Genomic DNA, 16,927 nt, shown 5'->3' with positions numbered 1-16,927 from the left:
GCCTGCAAAGTGGTGAGCACACGCTGTGCTGATCCTGCTGTTTTGAATCATATCCTGGGGAATGAGCACACATGAGATCACAGAGACAGGTGGGCACAGCTTGTGAACAGCTTTGCAAATTAGGCCGAGGAGTCACCCTGTCAGTTGTGTGCAGCCAGTGAAGTTAGTAGGCAAGGGTGTAGCAAGACTGGGATTTCTGGTTTCGAAAATGAACCTGAGAGTGGTGTGGATTTGGAAGGAGTCACGGGACCAATTAGGAGACTGTTCGTACACCCTCGGAGGGGAGAAGCAGATTCAAAGATAAATACAAGCAGAGTTTAAGACTGATTACTGACAGGATATGAAAAAGGAGGTAGAGTGACAGTCAGACCATGCCAGAATTCCCAGTTTGTGGATCCAGAAGGAGTAACGTCTCACAAACCGAGGATCCCAAAAGTTGAGGGGAAGGTAGTACAAGAAGGGAGGAGAGAGAACACAGTGCAGTCAAAGGGCTGAACAACTCTAGAGAAATGGGAAATGAAGGTCTGACAAAGTCAACCTTGCATCTGGCTGCTATTCTGCATAAACGCTTTTACCTATACTTTTTCTTCTATTTGTTGAAAAAGGGTGGCCCTTTGTCCTACACTTTCCACCTTGTGGACGTAGCTCCCTGAACCCCAGGGGTGATGTGTAACACATCTCCCGTTCCCACATTTCCTGAAAAACAGAAGCCCTCGACCACTCGCCCACAGGAATGTGATGTGAGCCACGTAGATCATCTTAAATTTTTTAAGAGCCACCTTTCAAAAATACAAAGAAACAGATAAAATTAAGTTTTAACAGCCTTAGTGAGGATGACTGACATAAAACAAGCTGCATACATTTAGTGCACACAGTTTAAAACTATCACCACAATCAAGATACTGAAAATTTTACTTAAACCAATTGGCAGTTTATATTTAAATTACTAAATGAATGATACTTCTACAATTCTCTAAACCTGCAAGTTGCATAATAATTCTTAGAAGAATATTAAGTTCACGATAAAATCAATTTCATACTAATAAACAGCCAAAGTAGATTTGATACTTCCAGCAACCTGAATTTTTCAAGGCAAATAATTGGAAAAGCCACATATAAAAATTAAAGAAAATCTTACTTTTATCTAAATCAATTTTTAAATTTATTTTAAATAGGTATCAATTTGGTTGACCTAATTTTGGCCAACCCTGCTAATGGCCCTTACCCATTCACGAAGCCTTTAAATTATATCCATTAGTTTGCTATGAGCTCAAGATCCTTGCATTTCAGAAACTCAGTCATTGCCAACTGAGTTCATATGATCCATTCCAATTAGGATTCTATTCAGTGTTCAGAGACTTTTTAAATTTTGACTTTAATTGGTTTTTATTGGGTTCCTTTTTATGTTATCAGTTAGTTCCTTTAAACTGTGAATGCCAAAGTTCATTGCCATCCATATCCACTGAAAAATCAGAGAAACTGTAGCAGGGCATTTAAAAAACCGAAAAGGTGCAACCATATCTCATGGTCCAGTAGGAAAAATGAATGGAGGATTGAGATGAGAACAAAAACTTTAAAGACCACAAATGAAGGATCTGCCAGGCTCCCTGGTACATTGCAGCCTTGGGTTTTGCATTGGCAAAGGTGTGGGAACGCTAGCTCACATCCACTGGGCCAGAGCTGCAGGTGAGCAACAAAGAACTGTGACAGGTGTGCCTCAGAAAGGCCACAGCTGATGGACATTCAAGCCCAGGTGCTGCAGCCCTTGGTTCAATGCCCTGGCATCTTCCCCACTGGACAGGGAAGGCGGGACCAGCATGTCTTTGGACAGAGCCGTCTCCTCTGCTGTGACCCTCCTTTCTTGTCTGAGCTCTCCCTTCTCACAGGGACCTGCTTTACCTGTGACCCAGCATCCCCACCTGGAAAATCTTCCTAAGCCCCTGCCTGTGCTTTACACCAGAAAATGAATTATGGCTTTGAGGCCCCTTAATAAGGGAAATGATATGGGGGTCCCTGAGGAAATGCTTCTAGTTCCTCGTTTCATTAGGATGCTCTGCAGACATTTCATCTCAGAAGATGACATTCGAACATCCAGGAGCTCTGTCTTACACACACACACACACATACACGCTACACATACATGCATACACATACACGTATGTGCACGCACACATGCACACAGGCGCACGCACACATGCGCACAGGCACACACACACACACACACTCTTTCATTTCAGAGATGGGATTAGGACTTAGCAAGCCTGGAATAGGGTCTACTCTACTTTCAACAGCCTGAGAACTGCTTGGGCGGTTTTATTAACCACGAATCTAGACTAATTTTTATTTCCCTCAACCTTTACAGCACTGGATGGACTGGTGCTACATGTGGGTTGGCACTGATTTCTCATGCTTTCTCACAGAGGTAAATAACAGTAACTTTTACAAACACATTTAAGACTTTCTCCAGAAGTTCAAAGAGAAGCAATTCCCTCATTCCTGCATTGTCTGGAGGCTTGCTGTCTAGCCCTATCAGAGGTCCCCTTGGAGCCCACCTGCAGAAGCCTGTCTGAATTATTTGGCTGATTAGGGCATCATGCTGAAACCCATATTTCCCTACAAAATCAGGCTTTAAATCAAATTATTTACCTGTTCAAATAAGATATTTCCCATGCATACATAAATGGTGAGTATTTTTGTGTTTGCACTCATGTCACCAGAACAAACACTATCGTTAGACACATACCCTTCATGGGTGCACCTTCCAGTGAGGGGTCCAGTCACCCCTTCCCCTGACATCTCTCCCACCCTCACATTAATATTTTCTTTTCTCAGTCACAGTATTTCCTCCTTGAATTCATCATTTAATATTCAACTGGAATGTGACTCAAACCTTCATGAATTGCCTTATTTGCAAATACCATTCTATCACGTTTTCCCTCAAAGAAGGTCTACCTGGCAATATAATAAAGAACATATTGTGTACATTATATATACATGTATATTATATGCATGCACATTATATACTTTATGATACCTAGAGAAAGAGAGAGGAAGGGTATATACGACCAGGAAAGGTATTTGTTGCAAGCAAAGGTGTACATAACCAGGAAAGTTATCCAAGTTGAAGTAAGGCATCCATGACAAGAAATGGAGGATAACTAAGTCAGATGTAGGTCAAGGTTACCACTAACTAGATAAGAGAGTTACCAGCACACACTGGTCCCTTGAAGTGAACCTCTCACTTCTCTGTCTAAACATATTTGATTTCTGTTATGAACTTACTGAATCACAGAAAAATATAAATTATTAAAATAATATAAATTATTTTATATGTATTTATTCTTTCATTTTTATGCCTTTTCCCTTTCCCAAGTAAATTCTTAGCTAAGCAGATCCATATAATATGTACTGGTATCCCTTTAAAACTGAGTTTAGGAAGTTACAAATAAATATGCATCACATAAATGAACAGCATCAAGCAAGATGGAATAAAAGTGGGTGGGGGTCCACTTGCCTATTTCAAACAGTACAAAAGCACAGTGATAAGCCTGTGTGGTCCTGGGGTGACAGAAAACATCTAAACCAATGGATAAAACTGAGAGTAAAAAAAAAAAAAAAACCCTTACATCTGTGGCCAGTTGAGTCTTGAAATCAAGATTCAATGAAAAAAGTAATAGTCTCTTCAATAAATGGTGCTAGACAACTAGATATCCACATGAGAAAAAACTGAAGCTGGCCCCTACAACACAGCATATACAAAAAGTTTACTCAGAATGGATCAAATACCTAAATGTAAGAACTGAAACTTTAAAACCTTTGGAAGTAAACAAAGATGGAAATTTTGTTATCTTGAATTAGGCAGAGGATTATTTATGGCACCAAAATCACAGGCAAGAAAACAAAACATAAAATAGATAAACTGAACTTCCTTAAAATCTTTTGTGCTTTAAAGGATATTATCAACAAAGTGAAAAAAAACCCTATATAATGGGAGAAGACATTTTCAAATCATATACTATCTGATAAGGTTCCAGTACCCAGAATATATAAAGAAGTTTTATACATCATTAACAAAAAGTAAAACATCCCAGTGAAAAACGGGCAAAACATTTGCATAGGCATTTCTCCAAAGAAGACATAGAGACAGCAAAAAATCACATGAAAAGATGCTCAACATCACTAAATGAAAATCAAAGTCAGGAGATGACACTTCACACCCACCAGGGTGGCTCTAATCAAAACGACAGGCAGTAACAAATGTTGGTGGGGATGTGAAAAAATTGAAACCTGCATTGCTGGTGGGAACATAAAACGGTGTGGCTGCTCTGGAAAACAGTTTTTCAGTTTCTCAAAGTGTTCATCATAATGTTAACCCATATGACCCAGGCATTCTACTCCTGGCATATTCCCAAGAAAATGGAAAATATGTGTTCATATAAAAACTTGTACATGAATGTTAACATGAATGGCTATTCATAATAGTCAGAAAAACAGAAACACCAAAATGTCCATCATGCTACAATAATGGATGAACTCTGACAACATTATGCTAAGTAAAAAAAGCCAGTCACAAAAGATCACATATTTTATGATTCCATTTATATGAAATGTCCAGAATAGGGAAACCTATAGAGACAGAAAGTAGAGGAGAGTTTGCCCAGGGCCCAGAGGTGAGAAGAATGGATAATAACTGCTAATGGATAAAGAGTTTCTTTTTGGTGATGAAAATATTCTGATATCAGATAGTGGTGATGGTTGCAGGACCTTGTGAATATGCTGAAAACAACTAAAGTATATACTTTATAAAGGTAAATCTTACATTATGGGAATTATATTTCAATTTATTTTTAAAAAAGCAATAGTGAGCAAAGAAATTGTCAGTAAATCTAAAGAAGTGCTGACCGTTTAAAAAAACAGCAATAATAACTAGTCTGAGATAGATTAAAAACAATATGTAACTTAATACAACACTGAACATAAACAATGAAAGTGATATTAATAAATAGTAAGTCTAGGTGAAGGGTCTATAGGTTTTATTGTATTATTCAATAAATATTAGTCTTTCAACCTTTTTGTAAGATTGAACTTTTCAAAATAAAAGGTTAGAAAAAAAGTGAATGGGATTGTATTGAAATTAAACAGCAGAGCAAAAATTATATGTAATAATAATCTTCCTTTAAAAGGTAAATACTCTACTCGCTCAACAAATATTTTTGAGCACTTACTGTGTTGTAGACAAAGTACTAGAAACTCAGAGAAACCAGGTCTTTTCATAAGTTGATAGCTCATTTCTTTTTAGTGCTGAATAGTATTCCATTATCTGTATGTACCAAGGCTTATTTATCCATTCACCTGCTGAAAGACAGCATGGTAGCTTTCATGTTTTGGCAATTATGAATAAGGCTACTGCAAACATCTGTGCACTGTGTTTTTTGTAAACATACGTTTTCAATTCATTTGGGTAATACTAAGGAGAACAGTTGTTGGATCTTATGATAAGAAGTGATTATCCAAATATAGCATTGTTATCCCTAGCAGCATCTCTGATGGACATTCAATATCACTTGCTTGAGACTTTGGAAGACTTACAACTTGCAACTTTTCTAGCTTCTCGCATCCCAGGTTGCTCATTTACTCTGAACTATGAGTTCGTAAGGAACCATAAACAGTATTCAATTTTCCTTTACCATCCTTGGAGCATCGTCATTGATTAAACCATAATTTATGGTTCTATTTCAACTAAGCCACGAACTAAATTTGAACTTTTCCCCAAAGTTCAGCAATGTTCTGAGGGTCAGCTTCCTAACCCCATCATCTGTGAGCATATTTCTGGCTCTACCTTGCAATGACTTCACGACTCTAGGTACCCTTGCTTTGCCTCATTAGGCTCTGGCCTTCTTGAGGCCAGAGACCAAGCCTCATCCTTAAAAGGAATCTATACTCTATTATCCTGCATGCTGAGGTGGCCCAAAAATACTGGGACAAACAGAAACTGCTAAGTTATGAGCTGTATGTGCATCTACTCATCCATATTCTGACCACTTGACACTGAAATTTAGATTTTGGCAATGCCAGCGAAGCAAGTATTGAGCACCGATGACTTCTAACAAAGTATTTTTTTTTCTCCAAAGTCCATTCAACTTTCTTTATGAAAGACTCAAAAATTTTAAATGATTGAAATACTGTATCTTTAACATGAATAGTGTTCTATAATTCCATATATTGTAGAAATTTAAGAAGCTTTCAGATTCTTCACTTTATCAGTTATATAACTAAAATGTTTACTAGTTTAGCAGAGCTAGTTGATATACTCGTCCCATTCATTAAAATTCAACCCACCTTGAACTTTCCTTCAAAATATCCTAGAAAATGACAAAACCACTGGTATTACATAAACACATATAATGCTTTAACAATCCAATATACAGATCTAATGATGTTCTATAATGTCTTGATTCAGTATCATCTGCTAAACATTTATTGCTAATTCACTTTATAACATTCTTTATTAAAAGTCTTTAAAACCTGCAGCTGCATCCGTAATTATTTCCTAAATATAAAGACTGCTTTTATAAATGATCTCCTTGTTCAAAATACTGCCATACAGCTCACAAACTCTTTGTTAGAAGCCAGAGAGCTTTTATTCTTTAGGAAAAGAGATGCTAAGTAATTCATCAGATGCCAAACCCTTTTTTTGGCCACATTTTGGCTTTAATCCAAGTGGTCAACTTCTATGTTCATTAAGAATAGTTATAACATAGCCTCAGATGGATGCCCAGGACTTTTATCCATTGGAGTACCATCCTGCTCCTAGGATTCAATCTCTTAATGTGTATCCTTGATAAACCTGAAAAAGCTCAGTGATTTGGCAAAGCCAAGCACACTGAAGAGCAGCTCATATGCAAATATTCTGGAGACACACATGGAAGGAAGAGACTGCATTTCATCTGGAGTTCTGTTAATTCTGCTCAGGAGAAAATAGCCTACTGGGGGATTTATATGCTTGTAAAAATGATGTAAATGATTTCAGACTCCATTTAACTGATTATTCTATGATTATACTGCTTTTACACAAACCCCCCCCAAAAAAGGGAAAACTTCAGAGAAATAAAGTTCCAATACGATTTAAAGAAATTTCATTTTTGTTGAAAAAAACCCATTGAATTCTGTGTAATAAAGTTGCTTATTTCTCAAAACAATTTCATTTATTCATAAGCATGACTGATAAATCAATATTGGTGAGGGTATCCCTAAACAATGCAGGATACCTGCGAGTTAGTGGGTAGGATAGTATGTAATTTGTATGCGTATACTGCTTGGAATATGACCATTTTTCAGAAACTGTTCTCTCCAGGATAGCCAATGATCTACATGTGGACAAACCCAAAGGCACCTGAATCTTATTCCTTTTCACTCCCTGCAGTGTCAACACTATTAACAATCTATTTTTTTCTTGAAACTCTGTTTTCCCTTACACTTTTCTAAGTGCACTTACATAACCTTCTCTCTTATTATTTCTCCTTCCCCAAATGTTCATAAACTATTGATTTTTTCCTTCATTCTCTCAAACAGTTAATGTATTTTCATGGCTTCAGCAACAATCTCCATTTTGATAGCTCTGAGCTGGATATGTCAGGTTGTACCTCTTTCTGAAACCAATGGTTCCTTCCCCTGCTCTTTGGTCGTTACACCCTTTCACCACTGGACATGTCCCAAGACAGGTGTGACACCTTTCTTTCCAAAGAAGCTCATTTTACATCTACACGCATTTGTGTTTACCAAGCACCTGGCAGGTATCAAGCACATGATGTTGTCCTGATTCTTCCCTTGTCTGTTAGTCCATCACCCATCGCTTTACCATCCAGGCTCAACTGACTCATTGCTAACCTCTGCCCTATCAGGTCATGTTCTCATCACCTCAAACCTGAATCACTGCAGTAGAATCAACCCTGGTCCTTCCTGAAGGACAATTCCTCTAAAATATGACATTCAACACGTGATTACACTGTCCGAAAACCTCCCTATTTGTGTAAGATTAAGGTCAAGATAATATGCGAGCCCTTCCAAATCCATGAGAATCTAAACCTCTCCAGTTCCTTAGTCAGTAAAAGTAAAAGTTAGTAAAATATAATTGCTTACTTTGTTTGTTTTTATCATAATTTGAAGCAGGTGAAGCATGTAATTAGTGGGACAAAAGGTATTTCTTTTTCCCAAACCACCTTTATTATGAAGTATGGAAAATATGAAATGTTGACACAAATCTTAATTTTGACTCAATGTACGGAGAATCATTTAACTTTCCCGGACTTCAACTGTCTCATTTGCAAAACAGAAATGATAATGTGTGCCTCTCAGTCCTGCTGTGAAAATCACATGTGAGATGCCCGAGAGAGAGGAACTTTCACAAAACTACTAATGCCACACAAAGTGGGGGGATGTTACTGAGAAGGGGAACTAGAGAAGGCTGGGGCCCCTGGAACATGCTTATATGGCCCAGGAAGACTTCATGCAACAATGAAATACTCTAACTTCAGGAGTTTCCAGAAATTTACTGCCATGGAAAGAAAACACAAAATGAAAAATAAAAATGCACCGATGATGGATAACTGGCAAATTTTATTTTTCGTTGATCACTTAAAAGGATTTATAAGTAGAGAAAAACAATGGGCTTGGAGAGAAAAATGAACAGCCTATTTGTTTATGAATGTAATGAATTAGATGAACACCCTAATCTTACTTCCCTTAGCTCTAAATGTACGCTACCATAACACTGCTTGGTCATATGACCTGCAATCAGTGGTGAAGTATCCAGACAATTGGATTAATCTGCTCTTAGGAGTTTTACTTCTTCAAGATTAAAACCAGACCAGAGAAACAAAAGATAAATAGTCCAGCTAACTTGGTGCAGGCTTACCACATGGTAAGTGAGGAAATATTATATAAAACTGCTGAAAATAAAAACAAATACAGAAAAAAAAAAAGCTATCCAGTCAGAAGTACTAGTATCCACATTGGTCTATGACTCTGTGTCCTTTGGATATAACTCATTTCTGAGTAATAAAGTGAAAAGACACCCACAAAGCTGGGGTGCATTAATTACACTGAAGGTCACATTATGAACATTTCATCTTAAAACGTTCTTTAAAAACAAGCTTTTAGAGAGACAATAGCCCATGAGCCCACCTTTGCTGAGCATTCCATCCATAGCAGGTACAGAAAATGACCTAGAAATCGTTGGTAGATTCTTCAGTGCCATTGTAGCAGACAGTTGCTCTTCTTTCTACCCTATAATATAAGCCCCCCTTTTTCTGAAAACTGCACCAAAATTTGTATCGGAGGGAGGGACCTTTGCATTTAACCGACCATAGTCAACAGCTGCTTATCTATTTCTCTCTTGGTCTTACAGTTTGTCAAGGTTTCCGTCTGAGTTACAGTTGCTGTTGCAGGTATCAGACGACAGAGAGTTGGGGAAGAGGTGGTGGAATAAACACATCATGGAATATTGTTGATCTGGCTTCATTCCTACTTATTCTATGGACTCTTTTTTTCCCACAGTATTTTTGACCAAAGAAACGGAGTATTCATTTCTTCTCAGCCACTCCTCATTTTTGAGATTTATTTTCTTGTAAACTTCTAAAAGATACTAAGATGAAGTTTTTTGCCAAGTCATTATTCATTCTCCCTTTTTTTTGTGTGTGTGGTACGCGGGCCTCTCTCTGTTGTGGCCTCTCCTGTTGTGGAGCACAGGCTCTGGACGCGCAGGCTCAGTAGTTGTGGCTCACGGGCCCAGCTGCTCCATGGCATGTGGGATCTTCCCGGACCGGGGTACAAACCCGTGTCCCCTGCATCAGCAGGCGGACTCTCAACCACTGCGTCACCAGGGAAGCCCCTTAAATTTCTTAATCTCAGATACTTACCTATGTCTTACCATGAAGCCCCTTGAGCAGATTCAAAGAGGATGCATTATTCTTTTAAATAGTTTTGTACGAGTAACGTATTACTGTTAAAATTCTGGTACCATTTCTAAAAGACTCATGTTTTATGTTAATTTACTTTGTGAATTTATCAGGTATCTTTTATAAAATTAAATCTGCAGCTCTTTGACATTTTGAGTGAATGGCAATATATTTGCTAAATATAAATATAGCTATAACTACTTCACAAATTTAAATTTTAAAAATGTATGTGAGTATGTACATTATATGTGATAAAGAATTAGCCACTTTTCTAATGTACTGATTTAACGATTGTTTTATTTAAAAAAAGAAAACTTATTTCAGCTTCACTGATAATTTGAAGACCAAATTCATGAAAATCTAAAACAATCTTCTGACACTTCTTGTGTAGAATGTGCTGAACTAGCTTCACAATAATGATTGAAAGATAAAGTTCTTGATCACATGACATTATTTTAATGACCTTTCACTTTCTGCTTTTTTCCCATTCTTCTTTCTCTGTTGTTTCTTTACTTTTTCTTTTTTGGTAAGTAATAACAAATCAAACCAAAAAAAATCATAGTTGTATCACAAACAAAGCATTGTTTGTGATTATAAAATTTTCCATTTCTGGTTCAGTCAAATAGTTTAACCGCAAAACTATATGGAAACTGACTGTAACACCAAATAATAATTTAGATTTCTCAAACTTACTATTGGTATATTTTCAGTGATAGTCTAGAAATCTATACAGATGAAAATATTTAAAGGTTACATTTTAAAAATCATAGCTACTTTTAAAACTCCAACTGATGAAAGAAAATAAGCCATGAGATATTGCTTAACTGGAGATTTCTTGACGACACCTATGAACAGAATCTCAGCTCTGGACTAAATCAAGACCACATCCTTACAGAATTTCCAGGGTACCTACACAGAGCAGCCCCACGCTGTCCACACTTCACTCCATCTTCACTAGCCACTGAAGCAAATCAAAATGCTTTCTGGATGTATTTTCAGATATTGAGTTTTTAAAGTCCACTTAATCCTTTGAGTATCCTTATTGGTATAACTAATGATAAATATTATTTCTCCTTTACATACCCCAAAATTATGACAAAAATGCAGTGGCTGATTCATTTAAAGTCAAAATGAAAGTACAGTTGACCCTTGAACAACATAGGTCTGAATTAAACGGGTACATTTATAGCCAGATTTTTTCAATAAATATATTGGAAATTTTTTTGGAGATATACGACAATTTAAAAAAACAAACAGTGGAAATGCATAGCCTAGAAATATTTTTAAAAATTAAGAAAAATGTAGGTATGTCATGAATGCATAAAATATCCATAGACATACATATAACATACAAAACATGTTGATGGATTGCTTATGTAATTAGTAAGGATTCTGGTCAAGAATCAGCTATTAGCAGTTCAGGGGTGTCAAATGTTATATGTGGATTTTCAGCTGCAAGGGGTGTTGGTGCCCCCGAACCTCAGCATTGCTCAAGGGTCAGCTGTAATTAAAATGAGCTTGGGTCATGCTGACCTAGGCTCCACAGTTTGGTATAAAACATGGTATCAATTTTGAATAATAGATATTTTAAAATCAGGTCCTCCCTGCATTAAAATATTTTTCCATTGAGAGATATAAGAAAATTGATGCTGAATTAATGAGAAAATATTATATTCCCTACATTGAAGCTCTTAAATGTAAGAGGCACGTCGCCATATAGTAATCAGAAGGGACTCTTTTGATGAAGGAAGGAATGATTGCTATTGGAGATTATTTATAGTAATTCGAAGATACTGCGCCTAAGTTTCCAAAACACACTTGAAAGCATCATATCGAGACTTTCCAATATTCCACGGAGTACGCATCTATTCAGTTATCCCACAAATACTTAGCTGTCAACCACATACAGAGGACTGTGGCTTAACCGGTAGGTAAAGTATCCCCAAAAGTAGCGGGTTGGGTGACTTGTCCAAGCTCTTATGACCAGCATTTCAAGAATCCCCATGTTCTGACTGTCAAACAGTCCTGGTTCTGCTACGTCACGATGCATAACATTTTATACTGCAGGATGCTGTCTCTTACCATGCAAGCCATGTACAACTCATTCCGCTAAGCTAAATGGGACAAAAATATGAAATAAGAGATCTCTCTCCACTTGAGTGCTAGTCTGTGACTCACCGGATGGGTTTCAGGGGCAGTTAGACAACTGTAGAAATAACTTCTGACTTAAGATACACTTTTCTTCGCTAGTGGCTTTTGCCTTCCTGATAGAATTGGGTGAATAAGCAGGTTCCTTGCCTGGAATTTATATCTTTTAATTGGTACGAAAATAACAGTCAATTCTTGAAGGCCTTCTTAAATTCCATAATAATCACCTCACACTTTTACATTTTTTGTAACTATGTACATAACTTGGTTCAAACCTATGCAAGCAATTCCAAAGGCAAACTGTGGACGTTCAAATCCACTAGGATCCGATGGTCAATAATTCCATTAGACTATCCAGTTCATATTTAGATGGTCTAGACAAAATTGACTGATTTTTTATAATATTTTTATAATTTAAAGCTTCAAGCCAGCATTCTCTGTCCCACTCTCATACATACCATTTCTTGTTAAAAGAAGAAAAAGAATTGAACAGATTCCAGGGCTCATTTCTAATTATCCTCCGGTCCTATACGGTATACACTTTACATTCTCCTGATTGTGCGATCCTATTTCACTTTTCTCTTTTGTGTCTCAAATATAAGCAACACAACAACACTGACCCCTCCCGACAAAACTCCTTCCTCTGTGAAGGGGTGTTGAATATTGTGTCTGGCACTCCTGGAACCTCATGCATCCTAAGAGACCAAAAAACCTTCAGGAAACAGAGCTGTTTTAGTGGGCTATGGATGTCCTAGAATTAAGTATCGATCTCCCTTTAAAGACAGGTGATTCTGTGCAAAAAGAAGGTTTGGTTGCATTAGCCCACGCACTCCTTTTGCGGGGGGCAGGGGCAGTTAGAGACTAGAATTTCCACAGGCATTAAGTTGGTTTACAAAGTTCTGTCTCAAGGGAACGACATTTCCCCAGAGATAAGGATTGACAAAAGCTTCCAGGCAGCTTGCCTGAGCTTGGAACGGTGAATGAGTTATTTATGTCTGTAACCAAATCTCCAAAAGAATTAGGCCAGGATAACTCTGACTTTGTGCTGTTTGAGCCACATTTGGAGAAAGCCTGCCCCCTCTGCCACAGAGAAGGTAACTGCGGCCACGTACCCACAGGCTTGCTTCCTGGAACACGTTCCCCGCTTCCATCTTATGCGCTGCCCACCAGGGGAGTCTGTCTGGGCTATTAACTGACAACCCAACTAAGAGTCTAACAGTAGGTTTTAACTCTCTTAAAACATGATTGATCAATCCATGCGGTAATTTCACGTTCACATATCTCAGATCAGGAAAACAAGCCAACAAACAAAAGCAGGCTGTGCCAGGGACACACTGTAGGTCCCCTGGAGAGGAACCCACGTCAGTAGTGCATTCCTCCTCCTGAGATGATCATTTCCGACCTGTACAGGGCAACGGAGCCCCCAAGGGGCTCAGTGACGTGGATGCCTCTGCTCCCTTTCTGCTAAGCAAGCGGGTTCACGGTAAATGGCAAGTGACAGTTGAGAACGATGCTTCCTCAGAGTGCAATTGCTGCTCTCAGCCAACGCAAAACAGGGGCGCTTCAGCGCAGCAACCAAGACCCTTTTAACTGCCTCAGAGGATTTCAGCGAGGAAATTGAGAAGAGGGTAGGTATGGAAATGTATTTTACTATCAGTTACAGATGACCTAAGAAATTAAAAGGAACCCCGAAGAACTGTGCTTTCTGATAGGGCCCAACTCTCTCCACAGGGTCGGCTATGCTTACGGCATCGCGTGTGTTTAAAGGATTGTCAAAGTCTGTCCTGCCAAGGCAAGCTCTCCACTCACTGAATGTGCCCATCGGAACCCATCGAGCTCTTAGTGAAATGTCAGGCATGGGCTATAAAGCTGTGCAAATGCCCTTACCCAGTGAACCCTTTTTATTAAAGCAGAATGCTTATCAAGGTCACTGTGAAAGACTGTAGTTTTAAAGCTCCCGGGGAAGACTCCAGAAGTAAGAATTAACAGAAAATAGATTTAATTAAGACTTTAAAACTTATGGTTCATCAAGAATCTCTTGGCCCCCTCATCACTTTTGGGATTTCAGTGACAAATGTATTTTGTAGCACTAAGAAGTCAGAATGCTATGAAAACCCTCTCTCCTCAGAAGGCACGCTAAAGGTTCTCATTTTCTGCCTCTGGCAGATCTGGTTTGAGCAAGTAGTCTTAAGCTTTAAAAGCCTGGAAAGACAACACTGCATGAAAATGTGTGTTTTTCTTTAGGTAAGATCCACAGGTGCAGGTATACTCGGGGTTGGTGTAGAGAGAGGGATCAGGTGTGTGTACGCATGTGTCTGTTCTTGTGCACAGTCTGGCACATTATAATCATATGAAATATATTAGAAGAGATGGTTAAACCATCACTACTAGTAACTTTTTGAGGCTTGCATACTATGTAACACAGACAGGATCAGCTTAAACTACAAGTATAATGCCAAGAAAAAAAAATAACAAAACTCTTACAAAATGCCAGATTGTATTATTTTTGGGGAAAACACGACACACACATTCAGAAAGATACTAGCTCATCAATAAAAATACCTAACTAAATTTTACTATACTGATAGAAGCTTATATATATATATATATATATATATATATATATATAAAATTTTTAATATTCTCATCACACAACGCACTTCAGAGAAGTAAAATATCCAACTGCTTTACTAGGCAAGATTTTCCCAAAGATCATTATGCAGGAACAACCATGTAAAAATCAAATTCTTTATCGTCTAATCCACAAGGAAAAAATGATACTCTTTTCATCTTTCTGTTAAAATCTTGGGGGGGGGGACCGTTTGAGTTATCAACAAGCAGAAATAATAGTATTATCACTTACCGGCCAAGTAAAGGAACTGGAATTCCTCCAGTTTCTCTAACGTCAGGTTGAGTAGGTCTGCAACCTCGTCTCACAAAGCTATTTCCAGACCAGGTGCAGCCCTCTCACGAGCATCCTGTTTATTTGGAGAAGCGTGGGCCTTGGAGCACTCGGACCCCGACTGCGGAGCCCATGGTTTCTCAGCGGCTCTGAGAACTTCGGCCTCACTCTTCGGCTCCTATCCCTCGGGCCCCCCGAGGAAATTATTCTCGAAGTTGCTGCGGAGAGTTTGATCCGTGGAACAGGAGCGCTCCTCGGAGCCCTGCTCGGGGGTCGCAGCAGGGAAAAGAAGGCTCCTTTCCGTCGGTCACGGACTGGGAGGGGGGCGCGGGGGCACCGGGAGACGCAGCCTCTTAGCTGCGAGGCGCGGGGAGCCGGGCTGCCCTTGGCGAGGCCCGCGGCGGCGCAGTCCGGTCGCGGCGGCGGCAGCCGGGTCCGGAGACGCTGTCCATCCCCTCCGGTGCTGAAGTCAGGGGCCCGAACCCCGGGCCGGGCCCCGCGCCGCACTTTTCCTCGCCAGCCAACGCGAACGGCTGCTCGCCTTCCAGGCTCGCCTTCCTCTGGCGCTTCCTCTCCGGGTAGGGGCGCGCTGGCTCTCCAGGATCACAGTCCCATGCTTCTTTGGTGGCACCGTTTCCGGACAGTATCTGACGGTGGAGGTAGGAATCCGTGGGAAATCAGATCTGAGCCGCTCCTGACTTTTCAGTGGCCGCGAACGAGTTTCCTAATGCTAGAAACGAAAGGAAACGCACGCACACGCGCGCGCACACACGCGCAAGGGAGAGGGAGCGGGCATGTGTGTGTGTCGTGGGGGGGAGAGTAAATATAGATTATGTACCGTGGAAAAGCCAGAGCTTCTCTGGGTCTCTCATTACGTAAGATGGAAAGGGCTATTTTGGAAGACTCCACAATCCTGATCGCCAGTTAGGGGGACCAGATGTGAATTCTGAGAAGCCCCATTTGAAATTCCTAGGTTAGACACAGCAAAGCGATCGTGGATTCTTCTTAGACCCTCCAAGCAGAAACGACAGGTTACTGTTACATGAAAAGACAGAGAATGAAGGAAAAAGAAAGAAAGAAAAAAGGCCCCGCTACGTTGCGAAAGGCTGCTGGATTGGCTGGGGGTCCCAGCTGAGCCGCCGGGGGAATCGGGCCGGACGCGGGTCGCCGGAGCGCCGGGCGGCGAGGCTGGCGAGCGCCTGCAGCCTCGGCCCCTGCAGGGCGGCGGGGGAGGTCGAGTGTTCAAGGATCGAGCCGGGGACGAAAAAGTCAGCGGGAAGGCTCGGCTGTCCCCGCCCTTTCAACGCCGCCACGACGCGCCGCCCGCCGGCCCCCGGCCCGGGTTTCCGCCCTTCAGCCCGGCTTCTCCTCGCTGCCCCCAGGCCTCGCCGGCCCGTCGCTCCCGCGGCGCACAGTTCACGTCCGCCCGCTGCACCCGCTCGCACAGCTGCTGGTCCCCGCACCGGGGAGGGCGGGGTGGGTGTCCCCGGGCGGCCCCCGAGGGCTCCGCCACCCACCCTCGGCAACGCGCGTGGGGCGAGGCGGGGAACTGAGATACTCTGCGTTGAACCTGCTAGGAAACGGGTCAAAATCACGTCCACGCGGACCCGTAGCCAAGAGGGAAAATGGAGCTGGGGGCGAGGGTCGTGCCCCGGCCCACCGCTCCCGGCACCGAAACAGTGAGCGCAGGCTTCTGCGCCCGGAGACCTGCGGGGAGTTCAGGAAAGAATGGCGGGGTGCGGGGCGAGGCGGGCGGAGCGGGTGCCAGGCGCCCTTCCCGCCGGGCTCTCGGATCCCTCCGGCCCGGATTCCGACAGCAGAGGGAGTCGTGCGCGCAGCGCCGGCCCCCACGCCGGCCCCGGGAATCCGAGCCAAGGGCGGGCGCCGCGCCGGGGGGCTCTCCCGGGACCCGGCTGGTGGG

At 41.1% G+C, this 16,927-nt stretch overlaps 1 protein-coding gene across 1 annotated transcript in view; it reads right to left on the bottom strand.

Moving 5' to 3' along the window:
• Positions 1 to 16,150, bottom strand: part of SNTG1 (syntrophin gamma 1) — a 399,274-nt gene extending 383,124 nt beyond the window's left edge. The window contains exon 1 of the mRNA XM_081258736.1: positions 14,968 to 16,150. The gene's annotated coding sequence lies outside the window, so the exon portion shown is untranslated. The remainder of the gene's footprint in view (positions 1 to 14,967) is intronic.
• Between the last annotated feature and the right edge of the window lie 777 nt (positions 16,151 to 16,927).

This window comes from Mesoplodon bidens (genome assembly GCF_964165515.1).
Source record: "Mesoplodon bidens genome assembly, chromosome: 16".
NCBI lineage: Eukaryota > Metazoa > Chordata > Mammalia > Artiodactyla > Ziphiidae > Mesoplodon > Mesoplodon bidens.
Note: the sequence above shows the minus strand (reverse complement) of the source record. Positions and strands in the feature narration are given on the sequence as shown.